The sequence below is a fragment of the Choristoneura fumiferana genome, chromosome 19, assembly GCF_025370935.1.
Source record: "Choristoneura fumiferana chromosome 19, NRCan_CFum_1, whole genome shotgun sequence".
NCBI lineage: Eukaryota > Metazoa > Arthropoda > Insecta > Lepidoptera > Tortricidae > Choristoneura > Choristoneura fumiferana.
This window is the reverse complement of record NC_133490.1, coordinates 5610800-5627641: the sequence shown is the minus strand read 5'-3', so window position 1 is coordinate 5627641 and position 16842 is coordinate 5610800. Positions and strand designations below refer to the sequence as shown.

The 16842-nt window shown below is 36.3% G+C and overlaps 1 protein-coding gene across 4 annotated transcripts in view; it reads right to left on the bottom strand.

Annotated features, from left to right (window-relative positions):
* The window catches only part of Gfrl (Glial cell line-derived neurotrophic family receptor-like), a 305325-nt gene extending 293795 nt beyond the window's left edge, over nucleotides 1–11530 (bottom strand). For 3 of the 4 annotated variants that reach the window (XM_074102667.1, XM_074102670.1, XM_074102671.1), the window contains exon 1: nucleotides 11460–11530. The gene's annotated coding sequence lies outside the window, so the exon portion shown is untranslated. Of the gene's footprint in view, nucleotides 1–11317 lie in introns of all 4 variants that reach the window. The other variant, XM_074102668.1, reaches the window with a different exon arrangement.
* Between the last annotated feature and the right edge of the window lie 5312 nt (nucleotides 11531–16842).

Below are 16842 nucleotides of genomic sequence, written 5' to 3'. Positions count from 1 at the left end.
ATCAACCTGGATAGCTCATGTCTTAAATCGAGTTTAGCTCGACATGTTTCGGGATAATTTGTAGCTCTTCCTCTAGGAGCAACACGATACCGCGGCAGCTGCAAAACTGCATACATATAGGAATTAACTGGAAATATGTCGAGCTAAACTCGATTTAAGACATGAGTTCCAACCACACTCGTGTATTAAGGACCCTTATTACGTAACAGTTACATAAACTTCTATTAATGTATCGTCAATGAAGACCACGATACAACTTTAGGGAAATCTCGGAATTTCAATTCAACAGCTGGATGTATGGTTTACACGTGCGAAGCCGCGGGTAAACACTAGTAGTTAATAGTTATTTGTGTCACAAGGGAGCAAAATGGTGTATTTACGGCGAGGGCGTACATTGAATCCAGAATGTAGCGAAGGATTCTACAGTAGAATCCTAAGCGTAATGAGGGATTCAAGTGTTAACACCCAAGATGAAAATAATTTTGCTCCCGTGTGGCTCATACAACTTTTCACACTTGAAAAAAAAAAATCTAAATATCATTAAAGAACAACCAGCATAGAAAATAGCGTGGCTTTACAATTATCAACTTCAAAAATTGACATTTGCAATAAAACACTTAGAAAAGCCTTGAACAGAAAAGTTGCACTTTGCTCCCTCTCGACAGGGAGGAAAAGTTACTTTTCTGAAGGAGAGGTGTGAAAATAAAATTTGTCACACATTAAGAAAAGTATCTTTTCCTCTCTGGCGAGAAGGATCAAAATGCAACTTTTCTAAATCGAAAATACAAACTGAAATATAGATGCACAGTAAAACCAGAAAAATAAGACCAGCGCTGGGAATCGAACCCAGGTCCTCGGCATTCCGTGCCGCGTGCTATACCGCTACACCACCGCTGGACAACGATACAGACACGAATTTCTCCTATGCACCTCATATCTCAGCTTGTTTTGTTTCTTATTTAGCCACTTAAGCAGCAACACTAGCGACATCTATGCCGTAGCCCTCATCGAGAAACTTTTCGGCACTCCATCGGAACTAACCGCTCACCCGGACAAGAGATATCGTTATCAAGCAATCAAATTAAGATTGGTTCTTTGGAATCTTTTTGTATTTTTTATTTCAATTCCAAATTTTTGTTACTTTTACAGTCATCCCGTAAAACCTATATCGAAAATACAAACTGAAATATAGATGCAACTTTTCTGTTCAAGGCTTTAGTAAGTGTTTTTTGCAAATGCAATTTTTAATAGTTTATAATTGCAAAACCACGCCATTCTCTATGCTTGTTGCTTTTTAATTATATTTAGAATTGTTTTATTTAATTTTCGTCATTCTCGTTGGTGTGAAAAGTTGTAAATAACTATATTAGCACGCACTTGAATAGTGATATAAGTACACTCCGTAAAGAGCTCAATTGTTTATTTATGGCAATATAGCGCTGTGATAAACAAACCGGCGCTAGGTTTCGTTATTGCTATAATTAACAACACAGAATAACTGACACAACAACTACTAGTTAGAAGGTTCGTAATATTACCATCTACTTCTAGTCTGATGTAATAAATAACAATCCAAACATTTTTGCAGGTGGTAGGACCTTGTGCAAGGTCCGCCCGGATTGCTACCACCATCTTGCTCGCTAATCCTGCCGTGAAGCAGCAGTGCTTGCACTGTTGTGTTTCGGCGTGGAGAGTAAGACAGCCGGTGAAATAACTGGCACTTGAGGTATTCCATCTTAGGCCTCTAGGTTGGCAACGCATCTGCAATACCCTGGTGTTGCAGTTGTCTATGGGCGGTGGTGATCTCTTACCATCAGGAGACCCACTTGCTCGTTTGCCATCCAGTCGAATAAAAAAAAAAAAAAAAAAATTCACCCATTCAACTTCACAATATTTAGGTTAACAACACATCAAACGCCAAAAACTTGAAAGGTCAGAACATCAACAAATGTAAGGTCAAAGTTCGTTAATAATCCTATATTGGAACTCAAACCACAAACGAAGAAGCTTTAAAAAGCTTTTTTCTAAAAAAAAGCTCGGGATAGCTTTTAGACCGGTGGCAAGGTTGGTTATAGAGCTTTAAGGTCAACCAAAGGTTACGAGCCATGTATTATGTACTGTTCTAATCTAAAATTATACTCTACGATCCAAGTGAAAAAGTACAGAGTTTTCGTGGCTATGAATCATAAAACACGTTTTCCCGAACACTTTCCATTTGTGTTTTTTCAAAAAGTGCAGGATCTTTAAATTCTAGTTCTACTATAACTATCAGAAGATTTTTGAAAATGTTTTATGACAAAAACTATATCACAATAAGTATGAGTTTATTTAAAAACAATGTTAACTAACCTTGTACAATTATGAGTTTACATACATAAAAAAGAACTAACCTAAGATAGCTTAACTAACTGTAACAATGAAATTTATAAAAAGAATACCCCGTCTAAAAGATCTGCCTGTGGCAGGGTTCCCATGACGCTGGCCGCATTACCCCTTTGGATCGCAAGTGAGATCCGCTGGGATAAGTACGCGCCAGCTCTTGGGTCCCCAGAAGCGTCGACCAACCGGGACGGTTTAAAGTAAAACCATCCAAAAATAAACTATCTATAACTATAACTCCTTTAAACTAGTGTGTTCTCCCAATAAGAACCCACACTTTTAATGCAATCTTTTATTTTGATACAACGCTAATTTCACCATTTTCAATGTTATTTTTATTTCTAAAAGCTTTTGCCCGCGTCTCCATTATTTTTGTCTTACCATCAGCCAAATAAGTGGTCTATCAATTTTTAAACAAGTTCCTATCAAATAGATATGTCGCTAAAGTCTAACTTTCAAGTTGAAAAACACGTCTATTGGCATTATTGTTTTGTGACATGCAAACGATTATCAACTTTAGGGTGGTAGACCACATATGGCTGATGGTACAACCAACGCAAAAATACAGATTAATATTTTTTGATAATTCCCGTGGGAATTTACTTAATAAAATCCCGGAATTCTATTCGATTGTCGAATCTAATGTGCGAAGCGGTTACAATAATAAAACCAAACCAAAAACAAAACCAGTCCAAAATCGAAAGCTAACATGACCATTAAGTCAATATACCATCTCTTACCATAAATAAAATATGGCAGAGTTCCGTTCCGGACCTGACCGCGCCGAATTTGCTAAATAAAACGCTCAGTAAGCTGGTTTTATACAGAGTGTTTCTGACCATATGTTTTAAATTCAAAGTTCGATTCTTATAAGTATGCTTATTCGTTGCCTAGTTTCCATAGTACAAGCTTTGCTTCGTTTGGGATTAGGGCAATTGGTGTCAATAATGTCTTATGATATTTATTTATTTATATACTCGCCTAACTGAGCTACTTTTGTTCTGTAACTTTTTAAATATATGACCACTGTTAATTTCATTTTATTCATACATATTAAATGCAATTTTCAATGTATGTAGTACAATACTAAATTGATAGCGCATTGATATATATTTATCTTAGAGATGTCAAAAATTACACCTTGGTACGAGGAGACAGCGATAACACCGCCAAGTCCGATACATAGATTTGAAGAATAAATTTTGGTAATTAAATGATCTAAATTCAAGTTATTTGAAAATGGTACAAAACAAAGGTAGCTTATTTATGCGAGTAGAATCGAACCGTCCATTTAGAGCCCTATAGTCATAGACACCCTGTATCTGCATATGGAATGTATCGTACGTTGTAATGTAGTACGGTCAAGGACTTTGTTTAATGAGCCACCATGGAACCTTTTCAAAGGAAGTCATTACGATTTTCCTTGTTAATTAATGTGATGTCACTATGACGTTTAAATTCAAATTCAAATTGAAATATTTATTGATAGGTTGTGTTTTAGTATACATAGGTTCTTGTTGTTACATTTAGTACGTCGCAAACTGCCAGGGTCCAGCATACAATATTTCAATCTTACAGACTAAGTACATAGAGTTGGTTTGCGACTAAAAATAAAATTTACTACAAAAAGATTAAGACAATGTCAGAGTTATAGCTCATGTATACTTAAAACTGGAATTCAAGAAACAATGTTGCCACTGAAATAAAATGTGTGAACAATAGTACATTCCATTTTTTTTAACACACGATAGAATATTCTTTTTTTAGTAATTTCGATTCTATAATTTAACGAAGTAATTTTGTTTACTTACTTTTACATAAATACTAGACGCCTGAATAAAAACTTAATTATTTCGTAATTTTTGGTTGAAAAACTGGTATTGTGCTTGTATTTCTTCAGGTATTCATAACATTTGGTGCAATAATTTACAATTGAGATAAAAGCAAACTAATATTTGATTTAATTTTTTACATACATTTAGCTAATCAACAAAACTGCAGAGTAATAGTGTGTAGCGCGCTTTATGGGGTTTATGGTGGCTAAATATGGTGGTTAAAACTGTTAAAAAAAATATTTCATTTCACCTTTTCAAATTCCTTTCCTGTGATTTAATATGAGGCCTATTACTAAGACTCAGTTGTCCGTCTGTCATTAGGCTGTACTGTATCTCATAACATAAACCATGGCAGTTGAAATTTTCACAGATAATGTATTCTGTTGCGGCCATAACAACGGAATAAAATAAATATTCAGGACTACACTGTGGTAGAACAACGCAACCTTATCCTGTTTATGTTCCTTAGAATAAAATTGTCTCAAAGTTGAGAGTTGAAAATAAGTTAGTACTTAAATATATTTTTTCACAAAATCCTTATTTAATAACAATACAAGGAATCATATTAAAAAAGGTTATTATTATTCCCCTCAATGGCGGCCTTAAGACTTAGGCCAATGTCAGTTAAATTAAAGATAAATATATTCTTCTTCTTCACGTTGTACGGTGATTGTAGTTTTTGCAACTTGATAGCAAAATTCCAGAAACCACGCGGAGACAACTTGCGCATAAAAAAATGTCAGACACGAGAGCAATATAGAATTTGTGATCACTGTTAAAAAAGGTTGGCGAAACCTGAAAAGTTTATTTTGAAGTGACAGAAGTGACATTGAGAGATTTAACAGTGACATATCTGTCGTAGATTTTTTGGTCTTGAATTCCAGTTTTGAGTATAGGTAAAAAAAATATGGATCAAAATGATTGAATTCTAGAATTAAATTCAAAATAATCAATAAGAAATGTAATAAATTAATTAAACAAAATAATAACAATTGAAATAATGTCAATAATGTTTCGATTCATAATAATTCACTGTGAAATGGTTTCATAGTGGCTCAAGAATTAAAGTCCTTGACCGTACGATTGTGCAGGTGAACAGTCACATGGAATCACATGGAATATATAACAGATGTTGATCGTTTTGTTTTTTTGCAATTGATAGTTAAGTATAAAGCTGGAAATTGATGGCGTGCTACGAGTATAGAATTAATTGAATCGTCACAGTTTTCAGTCGAAGTCACATTGCATTGCTTGACGAAAGCTCCATTATGCAAATTAATTTGAAAGAATTAAAATAATTCAATATTACGTTTAATTTTGATATGAGTAATTCATGTAAAAAAAAACATTAAAACGTTTTAAAATTCCGATTAAAGTTAAGATAACTTTTTGCTCAAAAATTAAGTTTTTAAGTGAAGCTTTTCTGCTGGCTGTAAGTACTTTTGTTGACTATACTTACTCACATTATCATCCAAACTGCAAACCTATCTGTACCAAATTTCTAGTTAATCTAATCACTAATAGTAAATGTAATTCGACTTGTTAAAAGTCGAAGACGACTACAGAACATATACATAAAGAACATATAGGGTGACCCGGGGCTATTGTAGCTAGGGGGACGCCATGTTCTTCTCGGCTATTTTACGTTGTGTTCACCAGAAGACTGTCTTCACACAACACACATGAACATGGCGAACACGGCGTCGTAAGGATGCCATCAGACGACTCAGATACAATATACCCCCAGCTACAATAGCCCCGGGACACCTTATACATACATATACATAAAAAATATTGCAATTGTAAAATTTGAAGCTACTTTTAATTTATTAATACAACTTTTTAACCAATTACGATTTTTCTGTATTTTATCGATTCCATCAACATTTAAATGATGGATTTTTATGGCCGTATTTAAATTTAAAATTGAACTTAAGTTAACTTGCTTGAGTAAACTTCTGAATTTGACGTGTATATATGCAATTAAAAGAGCCGAAACTCTATATTTTTAAATGATTGGTATACGAGAATGCAGCCCTATTTGTGATTGAATTGACAAGCTCGTTGCTCGACAATTACCATATTGATTTCACAATCACAAATGGAAAGAATTTCATGCAAAACGTTGAAGAATTCCAGTTCGTTTATTTTGCCTGAATTGTATTTATACTGGTACGAAAAGTCAGCGAAGTAATCGCTTTATTTATATGTTTTTATGTGACTAACGATTAACGGCCGTATAGGCAAATGGTTGAAGAAGTTGACTGCAAAATTTAAGCCCCGGGCCGGGCAAAAATTTTAGTAGGAAATACGAATGTTTGTGCTCGAGTTTTGAATATAGGTATAATATCACTCACATATGTCTTCATTTATATAACAATGTTTATCCATCGCCTGTTACCTGTAGTATAGTCTAGTCTGGAGCTAGATCAATTAGTGAAAAGTTTAATAAAACGCAAAAAGATACCAGTGAAAAAGCGTTGTGAAAATGGCACCAATGCTCTTATACTATTGTAGCGCACTAATTGCTTATCTGAAAAAATAACTCTATGGATGGAAAAAAATACCGTAAAGAAATAGGCATATTCACTTTTATTATCGGTCTTGCTACAAAATCCGAACCTTGATAACTGTTATCTTTTAAATTCAAAAATAAAAAATACTTATCCCATTTTGTAACGGAGAATTTTTCTCCTCAAAAGATGAGTAAAAAAATACCTCTGAAACAAAAGATAATCGAAATCGATATCTGAATCGAAAGAGCATCAACAACTAATTAAGTATCTAAATAAACTAAAGTAGTTTCGACCTTGTACCTATAGAGTAGGTAATACCTATTTATAGAAAAAATATAGTTTCTAGCTAGCTAGATTAAATACTTCGTCCGTGACAGACCCGTGTCTTCCCTTGGGTGTCGTAAAAGGAACTAAGGAAAGTGAAAGTAGGCAGTAGGCAGCAGCGCTGTCTATTGCCAACCACGAACTCCAAACCCCAGCTCTGCGGTGTGAAAGACTAGAGGAAAACACCACGCTGTTTTTTCAAGAAAGTCGTCATTAAGATTCACTGCTGATCCTTGATTGATCAATGACCACGACCACTTCGTCAAAAGTGTAGCAACTTTTAATACAAGCTTTTATGCTGACTGTACTTTTTGTTAACTGTACTTACATTGTCATACAAACTACATTTCCGTACCAAATTTCAAGTCGATACCATTAACCGTCGAGGAGTTGCATCCTGCGGAGACGATCCTGGCTAGACCACCAGGATGTCACTACTAGATTGTTGTATTGTCAGTAGATTTACTTAAGTATGCCAAATTTCAAGTCAATCCGAAGTCTGAAAGTGGGCGAAATTCTATTCTCAAGATTTGAGCCGTACATACGTACATTGCAAGTTAAATAAAATGGTTGTAAAAAGAGACACATAGTTTGTTGAACACCACAAATGTCTCTGTTTTGTGTTACATCAATGTACATCAAATTTGTTAATTTTATAATCAGACCTTCAGCAATGACTGTGAAGTTACACGATTTTTTTCATTTCTATATAAAATATGCCCAATTAATTACGAGGTAATTTCTATCATTGATTTGAACTTTCTGTGGAAGTTAACGGGAATCAAGAAATACACGGTGTAGAGATGCACTAAGAAAGGATTTATAAAAAATCTTATTAGATACGGACCTAAGTTGCTTTTTATATTCCCAAGCCGAAGCCGCGGGCAAAACCTCACACATTTCACGTAGAATATATAGGTAGTGCCACTACTAGAGTTGAGGTCCCGCACACAAGAACCTGTCATGTAATGACAGGCGGGATTTTGACATTCACTGATTCATTTCACTCATTCTCCTTTTATGCAATCAGTTCTTCCTGTAGCTGTGTCTGTAATCATTCACTTCAACTCTCGGGGCACTACCTATACACAGATTCAAGCTCACATCGATTTTACGAACCAATTTATAATTTCTAATCAACTCCAACAACCTTAATGAGCTGAAATTGACTTAAATAGTGTAAATTATTCCACTGGCGGGAAGCTCCGCGTTACGATATCGTAGCACTTGCTACGGATTCGTAGACCCCTCGAGACTTGAAATTGTATCACTGTTTGCATCTTATTATATTTGAAGTAGTAATATTTAACGCGTAATTTCTATTAGAAGTAGTATTTAGTCATGTTTGTGTCACAAGCAAAGGGTCAGGGGTTCGAGCCCGGGCCCACACCTTTGAGTTTTTCTTTTTATTTATTTAACTTTAAACAATTCAACAAGCATTACGTTTAGTGCTACTAGCCAAATCGTAATGTTTGGCCAATAAACGTTACAGTTTTTCGAAATTTATGTGCGAGATTAGATTTATAATTTATCAAAAGGCGTTACTTTGCTTTGAGCTTTGAGGCGTTCTTGCATAAACGTAGCAGTTAAACAAAGTAATTGTTTCAGTCATCCAAATTATTGTTTTAATTTGCCTTAAATAAATACATGAACCAAAATAATATTCACACGAATCTTAATAGTTCCTGAGGGATACCAGGAAATAGTTGGAAGGGTCCTATTTATGAAATTATCAAAATCAAAACTTTTACTCCCAAAACGGTTTTACGGTTTACGCTACAAAGGGTTCTTTTTATGTCACTATTTTATGCTACCAGCGCTTTCGGAAAGACCATCATTACCAAGAAGAATGAAAAGCAAGAAACTTGACATCAAAGACATGATAATTACAATTAGCTTAACTATGAAAGCTAGCAAAACAATTTAAATAAAAAAATATATATAAACACAAAAATTACGCATTTAACCCTTAATAAGGCCCCATTTATTGGAGCATACTACCACGGAATCAAAAGCAGCAACCGAATACATACCTGGCAAATGATATTTTTAAAGCTATTAGTATTTTCAATAAAAACAATGAATATTGTAACTTATTACTAAAATAATAAGATTGAATTTCCAAATCAATGCACGTGGTCGCTAAATCGCCTCTACCTTATTAAAGGTTAAGGGGCCCTAGGGGTTAAGAACCAAAGACTAAACGGGAACGTGTCAAAACAAATAAAGTTTAAAAAGAATAATAAACAAAATACATAATGATCATTTTGATATTACATCTATTAGAAACTATTGATTATACAAACTTTTATGATCGTGTAATCTACAAATTGGTTTTGGGTTAGGTTGAGTTAATTTTATAATACGAGTAATTCTGCAAAATTGATAATTTCTGGGAAGATTTGATGTCAAAACCATTATGTATTTATTATACTTTGGGACAAAATAACACTAATTGATCTAGCCAAACCAAGCAAAGCTTGTACTATGGGCGCAAGACAACGGATAGACATACGTACATTTATATATGTAAATAAATATATACTTAAGCACATTACAAACATCCAAGACTCGTGTAGGTAGGTAAGAATATTCCTATTCATCATACAAATATTTTCCCCTCACGGGGATCAAACTTGCTACCGCTAATTCGTCCATTATTCTTTTTAAACTATAAAATAAATTTATTTTGATGTGTACCCAGTCTAAACATCGACATATGGAAAGTGATGTCTGCCGTTATTGTTATTGTATATGTCGGCGGACGATCGTAAAATCCGCCAGATCACGAAATTCCTAGGCATATCATGAAATGGCGCCATTTCATAATATACCTAAAAGTTGGCCAGGCATATCACGACGTGCCTGAGAAACAATACGGCAGATCGATTAGAGCAATGCATTCATCGATATTCCAAGCTTTATACCGGGCACATCGTGATATGTCGAAAAAAAGAAAAATTTAGGTACGACGAGCGAAGCCAGGCAACGCAACGGCAACGGCAGGCGAAGTGCCAGAACCGATATGGCGGCGTTTCATGATATGCCTAATTGCCTAGGAATTTCATGATCTGCCTAAACGTCACTAAGCAAATCTTTAAACGGTGAGTTTTGAACGATATGGCGGATGTCCCTTAGCCAATTCCTATAATATGCCTAGGAATTTCATGATCTGGCGGATTTTACGATCGGCCGCCAACATATGTACACAGTAGCAAGTGTTATAAATAAGTACACTTTCGGTTTAAATGTTTCAAACCGTAGTCCGTGGAAATGTTTTTCCTGGTGGGCTCGAGGGACTTCCCATTTTTCCGGGACATAAAGTTACCTCAAATTTTCCATTATTCAAAGGACCTGATATAATTTTTTTTTATTTCACTGGAAGGCAAACGAGCAAGTGGGTCTCTTGATGGTAAGAGATCACCACCGCCCATAGAGACCTGCAACACCAGGGGTATTGCAGATGCGTTGCCAACCTAGAGGTTTAAGATGAGATACCTCAAGTTCACGGCAGAATTAGCGAGCAAGATGGTGGTAGCAACTTGCACAAGGTCCTACTACCTGCAAGACATCCCAAATTATGCATCAAATCTAAAATTATAACGAAACAAAGCATTCATGTAAAATTATTGAATTTACAAAGCGGATGCTAATTTTAATTAGAATGCTAATTATAAACACGCGTGACGTTTAATCACAGTAATTAGCTATTCAGAAATTCAACAAATTCCGCGTAACACTGTGCCAACTCCACACATAATCGGTTTAAACGGAATTAATGAAAACATCTCAACGAATATTCATGGCGTTTCAAACTTAATTTAAGAACCGAATCAATTATCATTTTATAAGTTTATGATAAATTTAACCGTACCCAATTCCGCTATTTACATTTTTTTTAATATAATGGTGTGTGCTAAGTTTCCAATCCGCACTGGACCCGCGTGGGAACTACCGCCCAACTCCTCTCATTTTGAGAGGAGTCCTGTGCCCCATAATGGGATGAATATAGGCCGAGACGATGATTATATTTTGGTTTTAGTCATTTCCCGCGCTTTCTAACGCTTTTTCCTTTAAAAATTGCGAGTATTTATATTTAATTTAAACGTAAAAATAGCACTCAAGATAAGCTTTCTATTAGGACAAAAAGGTCTCACTGACTTATATGAGCCATGCCATTAAACCCATAATTTTATCGCTATACAGGTCATGTTTAGGAAATATTAGGTATTAGTAGGTTATCACTACACAAGTAGGTCATACATTCACCCTGTATAAGCCGGCCGAAACGATCGCATCAGTACCGCTCAATCCTCTTGCATTCACTTGACCACGCACTGTATAAACAAGCAAGTAAAAAAAAAAGTAATTCAGCGTTTAGTTTTAAATATATGGGTATTATTACGCTTTAAAATAATCGAAAAGCGCTCGGATCGTGCCGTAAGCGCCATGCGTGCGTTCAACACGACGGTCGCGTCGCTACTAACGTAGTAGACCTGGAAAGGCTTTAGCTGCCCCAACACTTCCCCTCTCCTCCCCTCACACCCCTTTGAGCCCTCAGCCACGGCCACTCACGCAAAAACAAAAGAGCACAAATACACTCCCAACCCCAAAGGGAATCAAAGCGAGGGCGATTCTCATTAAATTGGTATTCGATTGATTAAAAATATGATTTTTCACCGATAAGATTGTGTGCTGGAAAAGCGAATGCACGCTGGTACTACGCGAGCAAATGGGTCGTACAAATCAAAAGCGGCCAAACGATTCTCAACTCGAATTATTAATTCATAAGATCGATTATTTGTTTCCGGCAGGAAATAACTTTCGAATGTGTGCAACACTAATGTCCGTTTTCGATTATGTTACAATTGTTAGACTAACGCTGTATTATGCATGGGGTACGTTCTCAGCACGGGGGTCGGAACCCCCGGCGGGGTCGCTTACAGGTAAAGGGGGTCGCAATCTGTCAAAACAAATAGCATCTGCCCTATAATGAGTAAGGTCGTGAAGTTTTAAACGTTGTTCTTGTTTGTAGGGGGTTGCTACTTAAAAAAGACAGAAAAACATTGGCATTGGTTTAAGAGGTTTTGGCTGTATACAAATTAAGGGTTAAATTTAAAAAATCTTGTGGAAAAATATCAAATTAGGGCTTTTTCGACCCGTGATAGATGTAAAACTCTTGTCATACTTCCTGTTTTTACTCAAGCAAGCCTGTGCCCTGGTGTTCTTGATTTAGAATTTATTTTTCTTTGGTTATGTGGACCTGGTTAGAACAGTTATTAACTTGACTATCATAAAACCCTGCGCCAGAACAGTGCATTTACTTAATGGTGTACTTAGTCCTGGGTCTTTACCAAAATCGAATGCGAGATAATGGAATGAGACTTTGATGAGATTTAGAATAAACACATCACTATACGGGTTGAATTGTATGTGAACATTAATCTTATAACATATTTTTTATTGTAAAGCCTGAATCAATATATGACTATTTATCAAGAGTTTTTGCCGACCATACTTTTAATTGACAGTACTTGCATTGCCATCTTATGTACAAGGTACCTATTAAATAACTGAAAACTTCAAACATCCATTTTCAGACGGCCATTTGGGAATACAGGCGTGATATTTGTGTATGTGTGTGTGTGTGTGTGTGTTCAGACATCCCAATAACATTTTTATTTTATTTTAAGCCTTAATAATTCAAAAAAATCGTATATTTTGCTAAGTCAGTATTCTATTTGACTCGTTTGTTTCGCCGTTTTAGAAGAAAGCATAAGTATATACTACCTACGCCTAATGTATTCAGAATCACTCCTACACAGTCATAGTTCTACCGGCTGCTGACCCAGACGCTTTGACCCGCCTCCTCCCGAACTAATATAGAAAGTCAATAACTATGTGTTAATTTCCTATTTATAAAACAGGTGGTAAGTGTCACATGATAGTGAGAATACACAGAATCTGCACTAGAGTATTCACATTAAAATGACCCGGATAACTCACGTCTTAAATCGAGTTTAGCTCGACATGTTTCGGGCTAATCCGTAGCCCTTCGTCTCCGGAGCAACGCGACTCAGCGGCTGCTGCAACACGCGCACTGCGCGCCGCCGCTCTGCTCGCGCGACTACCCGACGAAACTGACACCGGCACACAACTACCCGCGTTTTCATCATCATTACAACTGTCAAATGTAGGGTAGCACACAACACTAACAACATCGCTCTGTAAAGGTACGTTCACACACACCGATGACGCAGCACGAGTATTTAACACCGTTTTCCAACTCGGAGGTACCGTCCAACCACTATCCCGGTAGAGTATTCACATTTGTATCGTATGAAATTACTGGCACGTGAGGTATCCCATCTTAGGCCTCTAGGTTGGCAACGCGTTTGCTATACCCCTGGTGTTGCAGATGTTTATGGGCGGTGGTGACCTCTTACCATCAGGTGACCCACTTGCTCGTTTGCCTTCCAGTCGTATAAAAAAAATAAAAAAAAATCAGTTAAGAGAAGTTTCCCTGCCGGCCGCGCGGCCGCGTTAGGTATTCGTTTGAGATATTGCTGTCTTTATATAAAAAAAAAAATGTTTAGTAAAGTTATAACACATATACTTATACAAAATTTTAAAAAATACAACTACTATCTACTTACTATTTACAAAACTAAACTAAATAGAAAACGTATTTCAGTTTGTATTTTCGATTTAAAATTAATGTTGTTAATTATTCTAAGAGGATTGTGTACAGCTGTAGGACGCAGGCTGAAAATGAGATGAGTATTCAATAGTAGTAATAGTAGTAGAAAGGCCTTTTTTAACGGGAAGCCAGGTCATTGGCGCCCCAAACGCGACTGCAAAAAACCATTTGGTGTTCCAGGAGATCTTCCGATACTTTACACGTGACTCCTATTCCCTTGTTGCGGCGTGCGTGCCAGCCGGAGATTTAATACATAGATTATAAACAAATTAAGGTGAAATAGTAATAAAAGGCATAACTTGGGTCACTCAACTCTGTTTTGGGTGAAAAAAGCCCTTCGGCTAGATATTGAAAGGTTATTATTTTTCGTTCTAGGTAAAAGGCGTGGACTAAAAGGCTAGAGTAAATACCTTCTTAGGGCACCTTTTTGATCCCCAAGGAATGTGTTTATCAAATTTAAGAGTAGTGCGTTCTGTATCTGAAGGTGATTATCCACCGGCGCGGAGAGACGAGACGAGGCGAGACGAGAATTGAAATTTGTATGGCGGCGCCCGCGACGGCCCGCGGCGGCTCGCGGCGGGCGCGCGAGATTGCATACAAATTTAAATTCTCGTCTCGCCTCGTCTCGTCTCGCCTCGCCGGTGGATAATCACCATTACAGTCAGTGACGGTGTTGTTTTAATATAGGTGCAGAAGTTACTTAAAGGTAAATTTTGTTTTAGTATTTTTTAATTATTTTGCAAATGTTTATGTATTTTATTTATTTAATCTGATAATTAACACTTACAGTCAAACCACACATGCGTATTACACGTAGTAGTATTGTACAGTCACCAGCATTAATATCTGCCACAGCGGAGCGTGCAAAAATATCTGACACGTCCTTCCGGCTCTAGAAATAGAGTCGTATCAGATATTTATGCACGCTTGTTGTGTCAGATATTGGTGCTGGTTACTTAGGTTAAGGTATTGTATTGTATCCGACGTTTTTACTTCAAAAAATTTTGAATTTTCCCCGCATAAGACTTAGCTAGGTCGATTTTTGTCTCCTAAAAACCAAATAACAAATTAAAATTGACAGCGTACTCATACATACATACATTATACATACATAGGTATTTTGACTCACTTAAATTGGTCAGACTGATACTTTCATACACTTTTGTTAATTCAGCTAATCAATCAATCATTAGGTAAAAAGCGTTTAAAATAAAAATTATAACAAATACTTTTCACATCACATCAGAATTAAAGTGGTCTCATTGTCTCATTTTTAGATTTTTCTATCATAATTCTTTTATTACTGCTTTAGTTAGAAGAAACGTAGGTTGTTTTAGTACTTGACGACAATTTGTTACTTAGTATCAAGTTAAAAATACATGTGGTGGCGTTAGGTCACATGCTATAAGACCATTAATACGGTAACATATCGTTGCTTACCGTTTAACTTGATTTACTTAGGTAAGTATAAGTATATTACATTTAAAAAAAGTTAGAAATTAAACAACAAACACACACTTGAACTGGTGGGTTATTTATCAATGCATTACGCACAGATGAAGTGAACGACTAAACGAAAGAAAGGCTTTTTGGGCCATGCCCACCCCATTCCAGTGCCCACCCCAGGATGTTTGGGCACCAATTCAAAATTCTGTAATACTGATATCTTCACACAAGTCATGAATGTCATGTGTCAATGTGAAAATAGTCGATAGCCAATCGTTTCCTCGCCGGCGGTGAGACAACTGCCTTAGACGGTTAAACATTCACCTTTATAATTGACTCAATTGTTTACAAAAAATCTAAACGATCTTTTATCAGTTTTTTCTAATTCCTAGTACAAGGCTAAATGTCCACGAAATGGAAGCACGTCATGAGCACGCTGCACGCTACTTAACGCAGAGTTAAGAACGCTTAAGAATAGGCTAAAGTAGTTAGTCGCTCCATAATGGAAAACATTTTCACAGGTTCCCTGTTCCCTTAGGAGTGTATTGCCACTGTCGTACGTTCCATTCTTCTGACATATCAAAAGTTATACTGTTTTTACATTACTCTGGGATAAAACTATCCAATGTCCTTCTTAAAATCATCAGGTGAGATAGTCAGGGGTCAATTACGGTCTAACTGACAAAAAAAACTCAAAGTATAAGTACCAAACTTAATCCAAATCAGTGCAGCGGTTAAGGTGTGAAATGGTAACAGACAGACAGAGTTACTTTCCTTTGCAGGTGGTAGGACCTTGTGCAAGGTCCGCCCGGATTGCTACCACCATCTTGCTCGCTGATCCTGCCGTGAAGCAGCAGTGCTTGCACTGTTGTGTTTCGGCGTGGAGAGTAAGACAGCCGGTGAAATTACTGGCACTTGAGGTATCCCATCTTAGGCCTCTAGATTGGCAACGCATCTGCAACACCCCTGGTGTTGCAGATGTTTATGGGCGGTGGTGATCTCTTACCATCAGGAGACTCACGTGCTCGTTTGCCATCCAGTCGAATAAAAAAAAACATTTATAATATTAAGGATAAAAATTATTTAACGTATTTATAGAACAGCTAGAGATAAAACTATCTAAATACGAAACCTGTTAAAATTACATAGTGAGCCAGAGCTAGGCAAATATCTAAGGCAGAAAAAGTAAGTCTACTCGTTATTTGAAACGTCAAATGGTCTATACATGTATGTTACGTGAAATAGGGACCAAAGCTTACTTAAACTTTTACAAGTCATAACTACTCCAAAATATTTATTTCACTATTCTTAAACAGCAACCATACGACTTTGTGCGAGGCAATGGCGTGATTACCTGAAAACTGCCTTATTGGCTGTTGCTGTATTTTTTAAACTCCATTTTGCACTATTCCCCCGGTTAGGCAGTATTCACACAATGTTGGTAATTGCTTGTTAGCTAGATGCCCTCCAGATTTGTGTACTTTAAAATCAGTTTCATGTTTAACAGCACAAGTTGAAATTTAGATTTGATACTAAAGTATTTTTAAAGTGGAAAGAAAATGCAGTAAGTTTGGCTAAACGCTTAAACTAAAATTCATATACATATAAGTAATGTAGCTTCCACTATTTCTGATTTAACTTA